Genomic DNA, 19,971 nt, shown 5'->3' on the forward strand with positions numbered 1-19,971 from the left:
GTAGGAGGGCCGGATTGCTAACTGACAACAGGAGGGAGGATGCGGGTGAAGCCCAGAAGGATCCTAGAGTTATGGAATACCCTCTTAAGAATCCCAGAGAGATTCTAGAGTTATGGAAGACCCTCTTAAGAATGCCAGAGAGATTCTAGACTTATGGAAGACCCTCTTAAGAATCCCAGAGAGGGGCGCCTGGGTGGCTCAGTCGGTTGAGCGTCTGGCTTCGGCTCAGGTCATGATCTCATGGTCCGTGAGTTCGAGCCCCGCGTCTGGCTCTGTGCTGACAGCTCGGAGCCTGGAGCCTGCTTCTTGTTCTGTGTCTCCCTCTCTCTGCCCGTCCCCTGCTCATGCTTTTCCTCTCTCTCTCTCTCTCAAAAATAAATAAACATTAAAAAAAATTAAAAAAAAAAGAATCCCAGAGAGATCCTAGAGTTATGTAAGACCCTCTTAACACGAGAGCCTAAGGACTTCTTTTTTTTTTTTTTAATTGAAGTGTAGTGGACACACAATGCTACGTTACTTTTCGGTGTGTAGTGATTCAACAATTCTGGACATTACACGCTGCCCGCCAAGATGGGCGTAGTCACCGTCTGGCACCAAATGACATCATTGCAATATTACTGACTACATTCCCTATGCTGAACTTTCCATCTCCATGATTTATGTAGGACTGGCACTTTGTACTTCTTAATCCCCTGCACCCACCCCGACCCTCTCCCCTCTGTTGACCACCGGTTTGTTCTCTCTGTAGGTAAGATTCCATCTCTGTGCCGTGCTATGGCCAAGCCAGCTCCGTAAGCCTGAGCTCCATAACCTAACATCCAGTGGAATGTTAGACCTGGTTTCCTTTAAGGTCTCTTACAGCTTTAAAGTGTTAGGATTCCACTGAAAACATAGGAGATGTGTATTTGTGAGTTACAGAGTGAAGCCAGACCTGCATTAAAGACTTCGAAGGTGTTTTAATAATTTCAACTATTCTATAAAATGAAAGGTTTTTTTTCCTCTAAGCCTTCCTACTGAAGGACCGAAAAGAGACGTTGGTAGTACTAAATGAATTTTTAGATGTGAATGCAGATCGAGTCCACAGCGTGGCTAACATTTGTACAAAGCAGTCCCCAAAACATTGAAAAGTTCATCGTTATAAAACCGATTTACTGATCGATGAAAAGGCCCCTCGATGCGTAACCTTTCGACGTGTGACATTTCAACCAGAATACTGAGTTAGGAGTTGCCAATTTTGACTCTTTAGACACATACTGGTACAAAAATACATCTTATGTCATCATTGTTAAGTGTTCTATGTTTTTATTAGGAATTGATAGTTGTGCTATAATTTTATGTCCAACTAAATTGCCGTGATAGGGAAAACAGTAATGGGCAGAGAGCTCATGAAAGATTTTTTAAAGTCTTATAAATAAGTGTGAGATTAGTTGAAGCTGTATCAGCTCTTAATTTAAGGCCTGCAGCTGTCAGTATAAGAAGCATCAAATGTCAAAAGACGTTAGGGTTAGGAATAAATAGAATAAGAGAAGAGGTCTCCTGAGAAGAAAAGAAAATAAATATTAAGCATATGGATTATAATTACACCACTTCTTTTCAAGTTTTCGTGCTAAAATCCAAATTTCAAACATACAGTTTAGTCCATGGTAATTCAGGCAGCTCACCAGGCTGTACAAAAATAGGGCAAAATAAAAGATTATTAAAAAGCTCGATATTTATTTTCTTTACCTCTTATAAAAGTTTAATGATCTTTTTCTTTTTCAATAAAGATAAAACATCAAGATTTCACTGTTACATTCGCATACTTTGTCAAACATAAGTTTAGTTTATTAGTAAAGAACGGTCATAATTTTAACATATGGAATGTATTTGCCTTCTCTTTATTAGGATGGTAATTCCTCGAGGTTTTCTTCTCAAACATTAAAATTTTTCACTTAAAAAGAGACTTAAAGAAACTGATCTTTAAGGAGTGACTATTCTAATATGCATTTCATTTGAATGAGAATAGTTTACACTTAATACTAATAAAGTCCTAAGTTGTAAATGCTGCCTGTTAATTTGAAATGATTTCTATGAGATTCTGTCAACATTAGCTTCTCCTGGAAACCAGTCTGCTTTTCTGCTATTCATTTAAGGTAAAGTTTATTTTAGAAAGTTATCATTACATAAGGCCATCGTGATTCAAGATTTAAATGTTGGTTTTATAAGAATTTTCTTTTCTTTTTTTTGGCCCACTTAGAGCTGTGTCCCAGAATTGGTGCCCAAACAATTTTAAGTGTGGTATGAGCTGTTTATGTCACTGAGTAAAATTAGACACGCCTGTTGCTAATACGAGGGAATGAAACATGACACAAGGCCAAAACACGTGAGAGCCTTCCCGGCACAGTGGGTGAAACCTCAACCCTTCACTCATTCTGCAGGGAAGGGGAAAGTTCGAAACATTGAGTCCCCGCCTAACTCTGGAGCTGGTACTGCCCCCGCCCCGTGCTTTCTGCGACGTCTAAGGTAAGGCCCAAGTTTTACCTTGGATTTTGTATCCTTCAACTTGGATTTTTTTAAAACATCGCTACAATGTACAACTTAAAAACCGAGTAGGTACAAGATTTCTCCACTGTTTTTCTTCATAGGTGACATAATACTTAATAAGTTCCTTTTAAAGTGTTGAATAGCTTTCTCTGGAAATGATTATATGTAAGTATCAATAACATTTAGTATCATTTCTCATTTCAACTCTTAAGTTACTCTGACTGCTAACACGCTACGTATTTTTCACACGATTTGTGTTTCTAATGTTTTTAATCTGTAGAACTCCATGGTAGCATTTCTGTATTTATCGGACATTAAATTGTATACTGTAGTTAATCTAGATAAAATATAATCTTTAAGATTGCCTGATTCTAATTCTGCCCTTCAGCTTTTGTGGTAGAACTACGTTTGCTTTACCTTTTGTCCATAGCGCTGTTACAGACGTTAAAAAATAGAGTAAAGTTAATGAGAGCAAAATTTCAAGTCGTGAGATAAATCTGGGGAATCAGCAAAACAAGAGAAGAATACCAACTTCGGCTTCCCAAATATTCTTGGAGCAAAACCAGGAAAGAATACTTCTCTCCTAAAACCTGGAAAACAACACGTTGTTCAAAACACTTGTCAAAAAGTAAATATAAATAAAGTAAAAGGTAACCATGTGCCAACACTCGGGCCTCCTAAACTTGTCAGCTCTTTCTCTGTTTCCTGAGTTGATACAGGACAGATTGGAAAGCAAGTTGAAAGGAAGGCGCAGAGAAAGAGGAGGGAAAACAGGACTCAGCTGGCAGAAAGACTGGCCAGCAGGATGGAGTAACTCACTAGCACGAAACGTCCTGTGTTTACTTTTTACTTATTTTCTCAGAAACATTTTGCTGAAATAGGTGCAAAGAGGCACACTCAGAGTTTCAAGACGAATGGTTCAAGTTGGTGTTAGTTTTGTAGGTTCTAGAACTTAGACCTGAGATTTTCTTTCAAAGCCAAATGAAAAGTAAAGTACTTCTGCATATGTAAATGTCCCATTCCTGAGACTGAAAAATCCAGGTTTCCAAAAGAGGCAGTAAGCTCGCGCTGGCAGGTGCCAAGGGCAGGCCACCCCAAAATGTAAAGGCCGGTTAAGAAACAGCCAGCAGAACACCCTGAGCCCCACCTCCCACACCTGTCTCCAGCCTCCCCTGTGAAAGGCGCCCTCCCTGTAGCAGGAGATAAAGAGACATCCTCATCACCTGAGGTGGAAAAGTTAGAGCCAAGAAGCCTATACAAGCAACTCTTGTTAATTTTTACTGATTTACGCCCCCAGCCAAAACTCTGCTTAGAATTCCTCACGAACGGGGGGTGCCTGGGTGGCTCAGTCCGTTAAGGCGTCCGACTTTGGCTCAGGTCATGGTCTCGTGGCCCGTGAGTTCGAGCCCCGCACTGGGCTCTGTGCTGACAGCCTGGAGCCTGCTTGGGACCCTGTGTCTCCCCCTTTCTCGTGCTCTCCTCCACTCATGCTCTCTCTCTCCCTCTGTCTCAAAAATAAATGTAAAAAAAAAAAAATTTTCTTTACAAATGGGAGCTCCCAAAGCCAAGTTTTCTTTGTCAATTCCTCACCGACTTATGGCCAATTTCTTCAAAAGGTATAAAAGCCACCCACCCCATCTTGTCCTCAAGCCTCAACTTCGTTACTGGGCCTCCACGTGCATGTGGTGAGCCTTTGGCTTGGTTTTGTTTGATTTGTTTTTTTCCCCCTTTATTCTTACACCACCTGGAAGACCTTCAAGGGTGGAAGGAAAAATATTTCCTCCCCTACACAGTTAAAATGCTGAAAATAAAATGGTTCCATGTTGTCCTTCAAAATACTCACCTTCTAGTCGTATTGCTGTCGAGTATGAAAATCCAGTAATAACTGTAAATGATGAGTGGCCCTACTGTTGAACTTGGTGTATTTTGTAGGACCTCTGGTTCTCCCTTTGCTCCCCCTTTTACTTGGCTTCTCGTAGACCCTTGTTTCTTCTCAAATGAGCCCAGCCCGCCTGCTAAGCACCACCCCCCCAGGGGTTCCTAGTGGGAGGGGGAAAAACTCCAGTCAGAGCAGGATTCTGCTACTTTCCTACTCCTCAGAACCTGCCTCTACCCCTCCAGCCTTCCCTCCTCCTCTTCTCATCCTCAACAGCATCTGCCTAGCTCTGTGTGCTTCCGGACCCACTACGAGGCCAGATATTTCCGTGACGGCCCCACGAGTGTTGTTGAATTCCTCGCCCACGGGACTTGCCATTTTCAGGGCACAACTTCACTCAATTTTATATGTGATTTTGCCCTAGAGAAACGTATGAAAAACTGGCAACAGGAGTATTCTTAGCAATTTGTAGATCTGCAGAAGTCTCAAGACTTCTCTCAGAACCCCTCGAAATATTGAAGAGTGCTGGGCGTGCGTCTGACTGGTGCGCAGCCTTCTGCCGATGAAAACCGAGCTGGGGTTGCAGGAGGGTTCGCTTGCCCCCAAAGGGGTCCGCGCTTCCTCCGGAAGCAGTGGGGCGCCATTTAAGCATTTGCCACAGAAAAGCCACAGAGACCGGATTCTTCTTTGGGATGCTCCCTCTGGTTGCCGTGCAGGATGGGTTGGGGGCAAGGGGGAGGGAGAGGAGAGGAGTTCTAGAAAGTCCAAGGCTGAGGACTGGGGAACAAAGGGAGAGCCAGCAGGAAGAGGTCATTGCTGTTGAGATGGATGCCGTGAAAGCTTGCCTCACCTTCGTGACTATTTCAGTTCTCTTCTGAACGTTCTCAGTTAGTCTTACGTGTAGAACACCCCTGAAAAGCACACTATGCATGAAGAGGCAATCATTACAAGCTCAGGCTGTGAAGTCAGAGGGCCACTCTCCCGCCGTGGGGCCTTGTTTGTGCGGCTTGCTTAATTACCCTCAGCCTCAGTTTCCTCATTTGTAAGAATAGGAATAAAATTGCAGTATCTACCTCCTGAGGTTATAATGAGTGCCAAATGCAGTTGATACAAAACAGTTAGACAGTGTCTGACTTCCTCGTGAACAGTAGTCGTACTCCTCCCCCCTCCTGACCCCACCCCTCCTTGTCTCCACAGTCACTGTCAATAATGAGGAAACACAGAACCTCTTAGTCTCAGTGACCAGGAGGTCAGGGAGGAGCCTCAGAATGGTGAGTGATCAGGATTTCTAACCTGCTTCTCCTGGATCCCCTAGGAAGGCACCTTGAGCCCCATATAGAAGGTGCTAGACTAAGGAATGCTCTCCACACGCAGTCTGGGCTGCTGAGGAGGAAATGCACATTCCAGAACACAAACAGAAAACCCTCTCTGGTATTCTCACTAACTTACTGGAAATCCCTGTTGCCTTCAGGAAAAACAAAAACAAAACAAAAAAAACAAAACTCAACTGACTGGGTTTCCTATGAACATTTTCCCTTCATAAAACATTTTAGATCTTAATGAAAATTTTATATGAAACATTCTAGAATGTTAATCTTGGTGAAACATAGAGGTATGCTGTCCCCCTACCGGAATGCATTTGAATGTGTATTCTTTGCAGCAGTTGAAAATCGCTTTAAATCCTCACATTTCAATCCTGAAGAAAAGGTGTCTATAAAGATAGAAGTGAATCGTGACCTTGAAGTTCCTGAAACTTGTTAATGAACTGTCAAAGCAATCAGAAAATTGCATATACACTACATTTGATAAGAACCTTAATTATGCCTACCTCAAGAATTTCTTTTTGCCCTAAATCTTTCACATGGAGACTTGTAACTAAAAAGAAGCTCAGCTTGGTTGATACATTTAAATAACTTTTCTTTTCTTAAAATTGGTCCTTAACTTTGGGTATTTCTCAGAGTTAGCATTTAGTTCAATGCTATTTTTAGGGACTAGGCAAATTGAGGTTTTGAGGGGAAGGGGTTATATAGTTGCTTTGCCTGAAAATTTCAGTTCGGTTAGGAAACTCCAAGGACTTTATGACATAGATGACAGGCTTCTTTATTCCCTGGTTAAATGCAGTCTCCCTGTGTCACTCGAGGAACATTCTAAACTCTGTCTTCCTTTGTAAATAATGTCAAACGTCAGGGTCATGTCTATACGGGATGAATGGTGCTAGGGCGGGCTCAGGTCCCCCTCACCGGTCTGGTACATGAACTGGCCACTGAACCGCCAGTGACGGTTAGGACAGTTCTCTAGGTACCCATGTGTCACTAGACACATCTTTGTGTCTGGCTTCTCCTGCCCTGACCAGCTGTTCTCATCGCCTGACATATATGCCTCTTAGAGAACATTCCCTTCATGAATCATTTGTAGGAGCGTCCTCACCTCAGGTTCCGGAGAATCCGACCTGAGATAGACAAGGTGGAGCCGTGTGCTACTGAGAAATCCATCGATGTGTCTGACTGATCGATCGCTTGTTAAAATCCCGATGTTTCCAACAGCCGTTGTTCAGACCACTGTCCCCAGGAACCACCCTGAGCTGGAGACTTGCCTGCCGGTTTATTGGAGGGAAAACACCTGCACGCGACCGAAGGCAGCCCAGTTGGGCAGGAGGGTTGAATAGCGATGTAGACGCGTCAGAGCCGGGATGGCCCTCCTAGTTGTCCTCAGATTGAGGGAGGGGCCTGGGCTTTTGCCCCCCTGCTGTGATCAAACAGTGGACGTGGGACATATGGTAGGTGGGGCAGCTCAGTGCCATCGAAGCCATTCTCATCCTCAGGTGTCACTCGTGGCAACTGGAAGAGTGAGGCCTGGGTTCTGAAGACTGACCAGGGTAATACGCCACTGCTGTTCACCCCTCGCATCGTGCGGATTACTCCACGTACCTAATTTGGAGATCGCCCCCTGCCCCCCACAGGGTTCTAGTCAGTCTCTTTCCCTGAGGAAGCCACTGAAGGAACATCAGCGGGATGAACTACAGGCTCCGTGGCTGCTGTCAGTCTCCAGAAGGCAACCGACACTCATCGTGTCTCCCTCCCATCCACCACCCCTGGCCACCCGTTCATTCCCACCTAATACCTTTGCTGGTCTAGGTAGCCAACCCGGGTGATGACCCTGACGTTTACCTCTGAGGGGTCTGAGCCGTTGGTCACCATGCCCTTATGGATCAGCCTTTGCGTGAACACGTGTCCATTTGCCATCCGCACGGTCACAGGATACCGAGAAATGCCCTTCCAGGCCTTCTGGGTGACAGACATTCTTCCCAGCCAGGAATGGCACATCCTTTCCTTCTAACTGCTGTCTTGGTGCGAGGGGCTCAAGTGAATGGATGGTAGCATGCACATTAATGGGACTCGTGCTGCACTCCCTGGTGGAAGCATTTCCCACCGGGGAACAGACTTCTAGATCCACAGAGCCCATAGTCGTGGGGATGGGAGGCCCAGATTTCCCATCCAGGTCATTAAAAGTGATGGTAAGAATGACCACTCCTACTCTCACCCTTGGTTCCCAGGCCATGCGTTCTACCCATTGAGGACGGGATACGGTGCCACGTGGTGGTTCAAATGGCCGGTACAGACTGCATCCTGAGGCATCACCCACCCTCACAAGGAATCTCCACACTGGGGCCTCAACAGCAACCTCAAAAGGCTGTCCCATCCCGTTCTCAAGCCGGCAGCTCTGGGACATGCCATGGGTGTTGAGAACAGTAGGCCGATAGTCAAGTGCCACGGTGCCCTTTGTTATGAAGTGGATCATTTGATTCACTGCAGTGTCACAGGGCGTCCCACACCAGTGGATCCAACATCTGTAGGTCCTCAGAGAGTCATGGTGGCCAAGGCCATGCAGGCGGAAGAGAAAAGCCCATACCCGTCCCGTGTGTTCCAGTCAGAGTGATACAATTGTCTTGCCATTGAGTGGCTGCTTGGACGTGTTGGGCTGTGTCCAGCCTCAGCATGGGTGTCTGTTGTTGGCAGTTTAGACATTCAGTAGTGGCAGTAGCTAGATCAGCCTTGACGAGAGGGCATCCTCGTTGGGCCCACACGTGGCCTCCATCGCAGCCACTGTGGCCACTGTGTTAATGAACCCGCTGTGGGAGCACGGGGTGGGTGATGATGAGCTGGCTGCTGTCAACTGGCTGAGTCATTCTGGCCGTTTGGTGCCTCCTCCACAGCGGACACTCGGGAGGATGTTAGTGTGTGAAGCGAAGGTCTTTGCCCTTGTGCCCCCACAGGTCCACCCTCAGGCTCTTTCCCTCATCTCGTTGTCGTCCCCCTTCCAGGTCCTGATGAAACAGCCAAGCCATTCACTCCTGTCAGTGAGACTGTCTGTATTCCAACCTCAGCTTGTCTCTGCTTCCACCAAAAGTGGATGTGCAGATGAACTGCCTGAAGCTTTGTGCTTTGGGAAGATTTCCTCTCAGCACCTTGACGGGGCCATGGTCCACAGAAGACGTTTGTGGCTTGCACCAACATACTGAGCCAACCCACCCTGAAGCCAGGTTTGGCCATTTTCTTCCTCTACAGGCTGGTCGTAAGGGACACCCCTCTGTGGCCAGAGGACTGAGATGAGGCAGAGGTGGTGGGTGACGGAACCATGAGTCACCTGTGCACGCAGCCTCTTGTGCCCTCTGCCTGCCCCAGTGCCTGGTATGCCACTTCTAACGTCCAGGAGATTACTGCTGGCCTCTGACCTCATGCCTCGGTGGAGGGCTAACAAAACTCAAGTTGTGATGGGAGATTCTGGCCACGTGGCCAGATAGATGTCTCATGGTCGGGTGCCCTGTGTCCACAAAAGCCCGGGAGCGCTTAGGGAAATGTTTTACAAATGGCATGTAATTCCCTACCGCACACGGCACCACCTTACTCCAGAATGCTAGAGGACTATACTGTGATTCTTCCACAGGGTTGCCCTTTGCTCGTTGTACCACAGCCCAGTCACACGGCCTCTGGTTCTGCTGGAGCAGGGCTGGATGAGTCCTCGCACTGTGCACTTGCTCCAGTGTCACAGGTGTCTCCTTCTGGGGACCTGGCCTCTCTTCAGTCGAGGGTTTCCACGTCTGGAAACCGAGCAAAGAGTTGTGATCTTTGTGGGGGCCAGGGGCCCTCAGCCCCCTGACCATCCATCTTGATATGTCTTCTTGCACAAATGGAGAGAACTCCCTTGCTGGCTGCCCGTCTGCATCTGTCCTCATCAACAACTAGCATGGAAGTTCCGGCCCTTGCCTTTCACCAGGTGTCATCCATTGCTTTCTCCAGGCCACCCGTTTCCCCAGGAAACAAACAAACGACAGGAGACTGAGATTTGCATGGAGGATGTTCATTAGGAAGGGTTGCTAGGAGGAACAGCTTTGTGGGAGTGGAGGAAGCAGGAATGGGCAGAGGAAGAAGCTGGAGACAGAGGGCTCTGTGATCCCACCGGACTAGCTGGGCAGAGAGGAGAGGTGGGGGGGTGCTCTCTGGAGCCAGACTGACCCTTCAAAGAAGACATGAATGAAGACAACAAGGGCCAGGCCCTTGTGCCACCAGAGCGACCTGTCATTAGCTGCCCTGGGAGGGGCGTCGTTTTGGATGGGGTGGGGGTGGGGGGGTGGGTAGCTCTCTTTGGCCAACGACAGTTCCAGGACCTCAGGTGCACACTGTGAGCAGGGAGTATTCCTGGCGACCGAGAGAATGAGCTCCTCGGTGACGAGGGAAGAAGGTCTACCCGATACCACGGTATCTATGCAGTAGTCCTCAGGTTTGCTGCCTTTATGATTATTTGCCCTTTGCGTGGATTTTTAGAAAATGATTTCTTTCGTGACTGTTTTACTTCTGTAAGTAGGACTCTTTGGTCATATAATCCAGTAGAACAGCAGTTTATAAAGAGCATTTAATGGAGAATTGATCTCTGCGTTATTTTCATCCATTTGTTCATCAAATATTGGCAGTGTTCTAGGGAGCAGGACTGGCCAAGAGCGTAACAGAATAAAAAAATCCTGCCCTTGTGGGTATGGGGCAAACGATATGGGAACGTGGATGCAATATTTTTTGGATGTTGCGTAAGATAGGAAACTGGAGGCAGGAGAGAGAAATTAACGTTGCTTGGGTTCATAAGCAGGGGAATAAGTTAAAGCTATCAACAGAAAGGCCAGCATAACTCCACCTTAAGTAGTGGCTAACTTCAACTAACTAATTATAGCCTTGACATATAGCCTAACTAATAAATAGCCTTGTCAGTATAGACAAATAGAGGTCATTATTATTTTGGTGTTTACTTTGATTAAATCATATTCTGTTATCAAAGCGTTTTATTTTTTAAACTGTTTAAAGTTTATCTTAAGAGAGAGCACGTGCACATGCACACACGACTGAGGAAGGGGCAGAAAGAGAGAGAGAGAGAGAGAGAATCCCAAGCAGGCTCTGTGGTGTCAGCACAGAGCCTGACACAGGGCCCGAAGCCATGAACCATGAGATCACGGTCTGAGCTGAAATCAGGAGTCAGATGTTCAATGGACTGAGCCACTCAGGTGCCCCTGTTATCAAAACATTTTAAAGGGACGAAAACAAAAATAAATATTTAATTTTTTGATATGCTGAGAGGAATTGATCGTGAACATTTTTAACATAGTCTATTTAAAATATGGAAAATATGTAAATATGTGAATCATTTATATAATTTAGTATATTGGCATTTGGGTTTTGATTGATTATATCAATGATATTGTAGAGCTTTTCTGATCTGGTGTGAGTTGTATCTGTAATAATAGTTTCCAGAACTTTGTCAAGATGTAGCACCGTCATCTTCTATAAATACGTATTCTTTGAAATTCTAGTATGATCTAGCTTCAAAGTCAAAAGACCACGAATGTTGTACTTAGTATACAATAATTGCAAGTCTAACACTCTGTGCTAAACATTATTTTAGGAACAGTGCCCTTTCCCTTTGGAGCTAGGGTGGCAAATTTTGGGGAAATACTGGCCTCCAAATATGTAAGACTTACGAATATACTTGGGCATATATCAGAGCATATGTTATAAGGTTAACTGGGTTGGTCGTCAATGTTTGGTGCCCGATGGTAATAAAATGGCTTTGTTTGGAGTAATGAGAGTGATCAGAAGCATAATAACCTTTATGAAACTTACAATTCTCATGATGTGAAATACATGTAAGGCACCCATGAGTCTTCTATTCCACCTGGTGGGAGAAAGACACCAGCAGGTCAGGAGTTAGATGCACCCTCAGAACTCTGGGAATCCCAACTGTAAGCATTTGGGCACTTTGAAGAAAACGATTACATTACTCATGATAGTAGGAAAGCATTTATAAGTTATAAAGCCAGTAAACAGCCCAGTGAAGGCTTCATGTGAAAGCCTTCATAAGACTGCATAATTAAACTCTATGTTTGGTGATCCTTTTTTTGTTGATAAAGCATTCAGGAAACACTATGCAATGAAATATTCCACATATTTGCAGATAGTTTCTGAGTAATTTGACAAAGCACAAAATCAACAACAAACACATGGGGGAAAATGGTAACCATATACAGTTTCCTAAAAGACTACATATTAAATCAGGAAATAAATAGCCTTGGTCATTTTGGACCATCGAAATCAGAGAAGTGGATATTTTAAAGACAAGGCGATAAGCCAAGACCGAATAACATCATATGCCTTCCGCCTCCACTTTTGTCTTCACTGTAAGAAACTGTGAGTCTCCAAGTAAATCTTGCGGACCATTTGCCCAGAACTTGAGTAGGATCACAGGTTGGAGTAGAATTTGAGAAAGGAATGACAGTCTGAAGAAGGAAAAGAAGATAAAACAGCAAGGGCGACCACATTCTCAAGGAAGCAGGTGCAGGGATCAGAAAGAAATGTGGCTCCGTGGGCCTTGTCTCATGGACAGGGCCAGGTGGCAAAGCCACAAAGCCCTGCCGAAAAGCTCTTCAAACATATTCCACCAAAATTCAGGACGTGTCTTCGGACGAAGGAGTCTCCACTGTGAGGAGAAGGCTGTGGGGCCTTTTGACTTGATCGGTTGACAGAATCCATCACGGCATCACGATGTTTTCATCATAGAGCTAAGTAAGGGTGTCTTTAGAAATCAGGCTGGTTTTATGTGAAAGCAACAGGGAAATACCTAAGATAAGACGGTTGAAAAGCAAAAGTAGGAACAGTGCTTTTCTGCTGCTAATCTTCCTCCAAAATCCGACTCCTTTATCTTATCAGGGTAGAACTTTATATGATCTTGACCCTTAAAATGTGCTGTTCGGACACAAAGAGAGCTTACAATTCCCATTCGTGCTAGAAAATGGAGTTGTGCGCAGGATCGCCGAGATGTGGAATGAGGGAAGTGTCAGCCTATCAATTATGACATACGCATCAATCATATCGTTATGCCAATAAAAGGGTCTGGCAAACAATGATGTGTAAATCAATCATTTTCCCCTTTTGTTTGGTGTGTTCCCATTCTTTTCCGAGCTATTCATGGAGTTTCTATTGAAGTTGGTAGGCTCTCAGTTAAAGAATGGGTAGGAGAGATAATACGATCCTTGGGTAGAGATGGAATGACTTGCATTTTCACTCGTAATACCGTTTCGCAGACATGGAAATCTGTTCCACAAGTACATTTAATTTTTTCACGTTTGTTTTTGAGAGAGAGCCCACACATGCGAGCGAGCGGGGGAGGGGCCGAGGGAGAGGGAGACCCAGAATCCGAAGCAGGCTCCCCGCTCCGAGCGGTGGGCACAGAGCCCGACGCGGGGCTCGAACCCACAAACTGTGAGATCATGACCTGACCCGAAGTCGGACGCTTAACCGACTGAGCCACCCAGGCGCCCTGTCCACAAGCACATTTGGATGCGAATGTGTCTTCTTTGGCCTGCCTGCCTGTTACCAGTACATATAATTGAGCCCCTACTCTGTTGGCAGGTCCTACTCTCAGTGCTGTGTATGTGACAGTGAACAAAACATTCTTCCGGCCCTCGTGGAGATAAGAGTCTAAAGAGGAACGGACCAGAAAAAGTAAACAAATGAAGGCAGCATTATCCGTCCTGGAAAATGAGGGAAATAAGCAGGCCTCGGTTGTAAATGACGACAGGGCGGAAGGTACACGGAAGGGGTGCTGGTGGAAGTCCATCTAAGTCCCGGCCGAGGTGGCAGCCACGTGGCACAGACCACGTGATTCGGGCAGAAGGAACACGTGTGAAGGCTACAAGATAGGAAAAGCTGGTTCTGTTTGAGGGATCGGAAGAAGTCAGCGCTGAGAAGGGCACAGTGGGATGGGATGGGACGGGATGGGGCTGGAGAGGCGGGACGCAGCCCCGGAGTGGAGCTTCGTCCCAGGGGCAAGGGAGGCCACTGGGTGACCTTACCCAGGGCGACGCGGGGTTGCCTTAGGGCTTCTCGCAGCGCCTCAGGGTACATTTTGTTAACTAACTTGGCTCTCACTGCAGCCAACCACTACTGGCCCTCTGTATTCGCTGTGCGCGCACAAAGTCACAGGTTAACGGTAGGTATGAGCCCCGCGAAGAAGTGGACCCTAGTTGGTACCAAGTAACACCTGGTTCTGGTTAAGAAGCTAGTTCTCCAGGGGCGCCCGGGGGGCTCAGTCGGTCGAGCGTCTGACTTCGGCTTAACATTCGTGGGCTCGAGCCCCACGTCGGGCTCTGTGCTGACAGCTCGGAGCCTGGAGCCTGCTTCGGATTCTGTGTCTCTGCCCCTCCCCTGCTCACACTCTGCCTCTCTCTCTCTCTCTCTCTCTAAAAAATAAGGAAGAATTTTTTAAAAATTAAACAAAAAAAAGCGAGGTGTCCAAATGTGGCAGCCTTTGTTATGACACTTTCACGGGCGCACTTGTAACTGACGCGAGTGCTGTTCTTAATTACTCTGCCAGCTTCAGTTTCTGGATGTTACTGTTACTCCTTAGATACTGTATAATGACACCTAAAAGCCTCAGACTTCGGAGTTCATTTAATCAAAACAAAGACAAAATGCTAAGAAAAGTACATTTGAATTGCCCACCTTTATAAACCTAACGCTTTGAAAATAAGCCTCTATCTGAACCATGAAACAAAACATGACATTTAAAACCACAGTTTCTTGGGGTGCCTGGATGGCTCAGTGGGTTAAGCATCCAATTTTGGCTCAGGTCATGATGTTGCTGGGAGTTTGAGACCCGTGTGGGGCTCCGTGCTGATGGCTCGGCGCCTGGAGCCCACTTGGGATTCTGTGTCTCTTCGCGCTCTCTGCCCCTCCCCTGCTCATGCCCTGTCTCCCTCCCTCCCTCCCTCCCTCCCTCCCTCTCTCTCTCTCTGTCTCTCTCACAGAAATAAATAAACATTTAAAAAAACAGGGTTTTTTAGCTAACATTTGTATGACAGTGGGTTTGATGTTTTCTTTTTCCTTGTAGTCACTCGTTCATTTAAATAAAGGTTTCTTCCCATTTAGCTTTCTTAGCTACTTACAGGGCACTTAATCCTCTTGGTTTGGTGTATTTTGTAAAGAGCTTTTTTTAAATAGCAACGTTGGCCGTTTTATTTTAAGAGTCAATCGTGGTGTAAGGACGAGAGGATAATTTGATGACCTTTTAATCTGTCTGAGTGTGGACTTGTGTATGTATTTAGAATATTGGGCATGTGATTGTAACTTTGGATGAAATTGATAATTATGATCCGTGTACTTTGCTCTATTTAGGTTTACGATGCTGAGCAATTTGATGAAAAGGTAAAGCAGATCTATTCTTGAAATTGGTCATCCTAACTAGTGATAAAGTTGGGATGAATATGGTAAATTAATTACTAACTTCAGTATTATCAAAGGAATATATATGTATACACACACACATATCTCAAAAGATAGATTTGTATAAATTCTATAAATCTGACAACATTTGGGGGAGGCATTTAAAAATTTTATTTACATGTTTATTTTTGAGAGAGACAGATACAGAGCTCTAGCAGGAGAGCAGCAGAGAGGGAGGGGGACACAGAATCCCAAGCAGGCTCCAAGCTGTCAGCGCAGAGCCCGATGTGGGACTCAAACTCACCAACTGTGAGACCGTGACCTGAGCCAAAGTGGATTGCTTAACCAACTGAGCCATCCAGGTGCCCCTAGGGAATGCAATTTTAAATGAAAAAAAAAGAGACTGAGGAAATCGTCTTAACACTTTTTAAATTTCATCATCTTTTTTTCTGTAGGTATACATTTTAATATGTATTTCAAAATTCTGTCTTTTTCACTTAACACACGGTCATTAGCATTTTCCTGGGATGGTTTTTTTTTTTTCATTTCAAGTCGTTAATTCTGTCATAGTGTGAGAATCCAGTGAATTCGTTAGTCTTCATTATTTATTTAGTGTCCAGTTTTTCACATCCTGGATAATGCTACCGTTGATATCCTGAAACACAAATCTTCACTTTCCTTCCTAATTGTTCCTTTGGACTAAGCTCCTAGAACTGAAATGCCTGTGCGTGTTTGAGGCTCTTGGTACTTAGTGCCAAGTATCTTCCTAGAAGGATTATGTTCCCCCTCCCGCTCACCAGCAGAGGAGTACCGTGGTTATTTTTCAGACACTTTGCCAATGCTGGCTATTGTCAGTTTGTCAATCTCTCTCAGTCTTTGCAGACGGCCCCAGTGCTCATGGTTATTTGAACTCCTTGGAGTCACGGTGAAGCTCAACTTTTTTACCGCGTGTATTGCTGGTCAGTTAAGTTTCTCTGATGTGCGTGCGTGGCCTTGCGCAAGTGTTGCTGGGTTACTTGTGGTTTTTAAGGGCATCAACCTTGCCTTTAAGGCACATGTTCCCCCAGTTTACTACCAGCTCTTGAGTGTGCCTTGTTCTCACGTGCTTTCTGTCACACATCGGTGAGGGTGGGCTCGTCCCCGTGCTCCTTGTTCTCCTAAACCGTGGCTCCCGTTCCAAGTGATGAGTTAGGGAGCAGGGAGGCAGGAAGTTAGCTAATTACTGCGGGAAGGAGCTGTCTTTGAGAAGTCTGAAAGCAAATGGAGGTGCAGCTGGGCCTGTGGTTCTCAGTGCTGTCACGACCTAGTCCGCTTCAACCGATAAGCACACTATCTTCCCCCTTCCCCGGAAGAGTGGCCCACGCGTCCTGGATGCCTCTTGTTGTTTCTCGCCTTCCATTTACTTATCGCTTCCATTTACTTATCACTAAAGCGGGCTTGCTTTAGACTCTCCTAATCGTCTTTCCTGTCTCTGTCTGCCCTTTGTCATGATCTCATGTTTCATACTGAAGCACAAAACTATGCTTTGCCGCCTGTAAGTCCTACTGTCTATGCATTCATTTGTCCACCGCATACTCACCGATTGCCTGTCACGGGTGCGTCACTCCTACTGGCCTCGGTGACACAGTCGTGCAGTTAACCCCTCCCCCTGGACTGACCACTCACCTCAGTCCATGCCTTATCGTTTTAATAGATGATGTAACATGATAGCACTAGATGTGTAGTAAGAAATTACAAGGTGAGGGTGGCTCAGTCGGTTAGGTGTTCGACTCTTGGTTTCGGCTCAGGTCGTGATCTCACCACTCATGGGTTCGAGCCCCATGTCAGGCTCCAAGCTGATGGTGCGGAGTCTGCTTGGGATTCTCTCTCTCTCCCCCTCTCCCTCCACCCCCTCCCCTCCTTGCTGTCTCACTCCGTCAGATAAATAAATTTAAAAAGTTACGCCACCTGGATATTAGAGCTGTGTTACGTGTATGAAAGGTAGTTTTTGAGAGTGTCAAAAATGATTTTCCTACAGTTTTTGGGTTGACGTGACGGGTGCTATTAGACGTGTGGTCCACCCCCAGTCAGCATGCCCTGTGGCCTGGCAGGACCTTACTCAAAGCAGTCAGAATTCCAACCCTAATACGTGGGTGACTCTCCCTTGGAGAAATGAGGTGGCTGAGGAGCTGGTGCCCACTGGACATCCTCCCCCGCCTTGCCTTGTGGTTATGGCAGGAAAACACAGTCTGAATCATGTGTGTGTGTCTGAGTAAGCATGATCTCAAGCCTCAACCCCGTCCTCTTATCATATTTCAAAGACTTTGGTTTCTGTTTTATCCGTTAGTGTGCAATGCAGTTCTGATTGTACTGTATTATCACCAGAGCAAAGAATTTGTCTGAAGCCGATCCATTGGCCCTTCTTCATACTTTCTTGTTGAACTAGCATGTTATCGGATTTTGCAAATGTTACCCGTATGCTTGAGAAAAATAAGCATTTCCCAGTTTCGGGGATAGGGCTCTCTCCATGTCCATTTGAACACATTTCAGTTGTATCGTTTAGGTTTCGTGTAGCGCCACTCATTTTAGAGGGCTTGATCTATCCGTAGAGGTAGGCTAAAATCCTCCACTGTGATGATGGCTTCCTTCACTGTTTCCTGAAGTTCCCCCATTTTTATTACATGTATACAGATGAACAGATGTTTGTTAGATGCATACAAGTCTAGCATTTCTACAGCTGCCCGATATGTATTTTATATCTATAGTATCACAGCAATACCCCACCCTAACGTGCCCTGTCATTATGGGCGTTCATGTATAACATAAATGAGAGATGGCTCCTGTCCTCTGCTCCTGCCCCGTTGTCAAAGGAGGGGTGGCTGAAGTTTTCCTCTCCTTTTGGGGGAAAAGGATGTGTGGTGATGTGTGCAGGCTGGAAATAAGCAGCACCAGTAAAGGGCACCCCATTCACCAATAATCTAGATTACTCGTCCCAGAACAGGTTAGCTGGGAGATTCTTGGAGTCACTGCTGCTTCCTCCTCCCCTTCCTTCTGGGGATTGCTGTGCAGGCCCAGAGTCTCAGCATCGCTCCCAGCAGTTGCCCTACCGAGAAGTGCTAGCTGGAAGGGTGGATTTGAATTCTCTGCCACACTCTGGACTCTTAGCCCACAGCCTACAGACAGGCCCTCACTGGGGTGAGTTCATTAATTCTGCAGCAAGGCTACATTTGCAAAGTCGAACGCTGTCGTGTTTTCTAAGATTTATCTTCTATACCGATTTTCTTTTCGTCTGGATGTGATCTGTTAGATACAGAGAAGACATATATTTTGTATGTCTTATAGCTTTAAGCTATATAACTCCTTTTTGAATTTTAAAATATAACTGAGTTTCTCGTTTCTAAAGGGTCCGTTTAGTTCTTTTCAAACCCATCTTTTTAAAAATCACATCATAGTAGCTTCTTTTCAACATCTTCCAGGGGTTTATGATCTCTGTGTCTCAAACTCCTGGCAACAGCCTGTCCAAATTAGGCGTGTCAGTAAATGATGTTTGAAATTAAGAATGCCACTTAACAACATTTATTTAGTAGACCCAATGCTCAGTTCACTACGTTATGTCCCATGACAAGAATCAAAGAATACAGAAGACAGAATTCCTGTCCATGATGTGGTTTTATTTTCAATAATAAATAGGGAACCATTAATTCAAAGCAGATAAAAACTGATACTTACGAAAAAATGTATTCTAATGCTTCATATTTGATTCCCTATCTATTAAAATGTTGATAACTGGGGCGCCTGGGTGGCTCAGTAGGTTAAGCATCTGGCTTCAGCCCAGGTCTTGCAGTTCCTGAGTTCGAGCCCCGTGTGGGGCTCTGTGCTGACAGCTCAGAGCCTGCCTACTTCAGATTCTGTCTCCCTCTCTCTCTGCCCCCTCCCCCACTTTCTCTCCTTTAAAAATAAATAAACATTACAAAAAATTTTAATAAAAACTAAAATGTTGATAACCACATTTGAGAGAAGCACTTAAAACCCATCAAAATTAAGTATACCACCATCAACATACTTTGAGGATTAGGTTAACAGGAAAAGAGGTGTAATTAAAAAAAAGTTTTTTTAATGTTTATTTACTTTTTTGAGAGACAGAGACAGAGTGCGAATGGGGGAGGGGCAGAGAGAGAGAGGGAGACACAGAATCCACAGCAGGCTCCGGGCTCTGAGCTTTCAGCACAGAGCCCGATGCGGGGCTTGAACCCACGGACCGCGAGATCATGACCTGAGCCGGAGTCAGACGCTTAACAGACTGAGCCACCCAGGCACCCCCGGGAATTCATTTTTGAATGATAACATAAGTTATTTAAAAAAGTGGTCTATGAAGGTAATTTTTATTCAAGATGTAGTAAAACTCAAAATTCCTTATCTTGCTTGGATTATAAATTTTAAGTTCTAAGATAAAGCATCATTTCATTAATGTTTTTGTACAAGGCTTATAAATAAATCACAAAGTGCTCTGCCTTGTGCTGTGCACTTTCCTGCCAGCATGAATGCTACCTTGCTGTTGTCTGACTTCAGAGTCCTGAAGAATTGGTATCCTTCCCAATGCTGATTATAATAATATCTGAAGGAAGCTAGCCCAAGCAGATAGTCTCTGAGAGTCTCTTCTGGCAAAAATTTAATACACGGTGTCAAATAAAAAATGAAAACCACTATGAGCCGTGAGGACTGTAAGCTAATAATTTATTAAATAACAAAATCGACTCTTTAGAAGAAAATTTAAGTTGAGTGTTCCGCCTGGCCACTTACATCATGCCTGTCTAGAATAAAGTCCTAGTTTTC

General features: G+C 45.2%; 1 protein-coding gene across 4 annotated transcripts in view; it reads left to right on the plus strand.

Moving 5' to 3' along the window:
* Nucleotides 1-19,971, plus strand: part of SGCG (sarcoglycan gamma) — a 132,305-nt gene that overhangs the window by 25,514 nt on the left and 86,820 nt on the right. The window contains exon 1 of one of the 4 annotated variants that reach the window (XM_027064537.2): nt 2,344-2,502. The exons of the other annotated variants lie outside the window; for them this stretch is intronic. The gene's annotated coding sequence lies outside the window, so the exon portion shown is untranslated. Of the gene's footprint in view, nt 1-2,343; nt 2,503-19,971 lie in introns of those variants that run through there. 4 annotated transcript variants of the gene reach the window in all.

This window comes from Acinonyx jubatus, chromosome A1 (assembly GCF_027475565.1).
Source record: "Acinonyx jubatus isolate Ajub_Pintada_27869175 chromosome A1, VMU_Ajub_asm_v1.0, whole genome shotgun sequence".
Lineage (NCBI taxonomy): Eukaryota > Metazoa > Chordata > Mammalia > Carnivora > Felidae > Acinonyx > Acinonyx jubatus.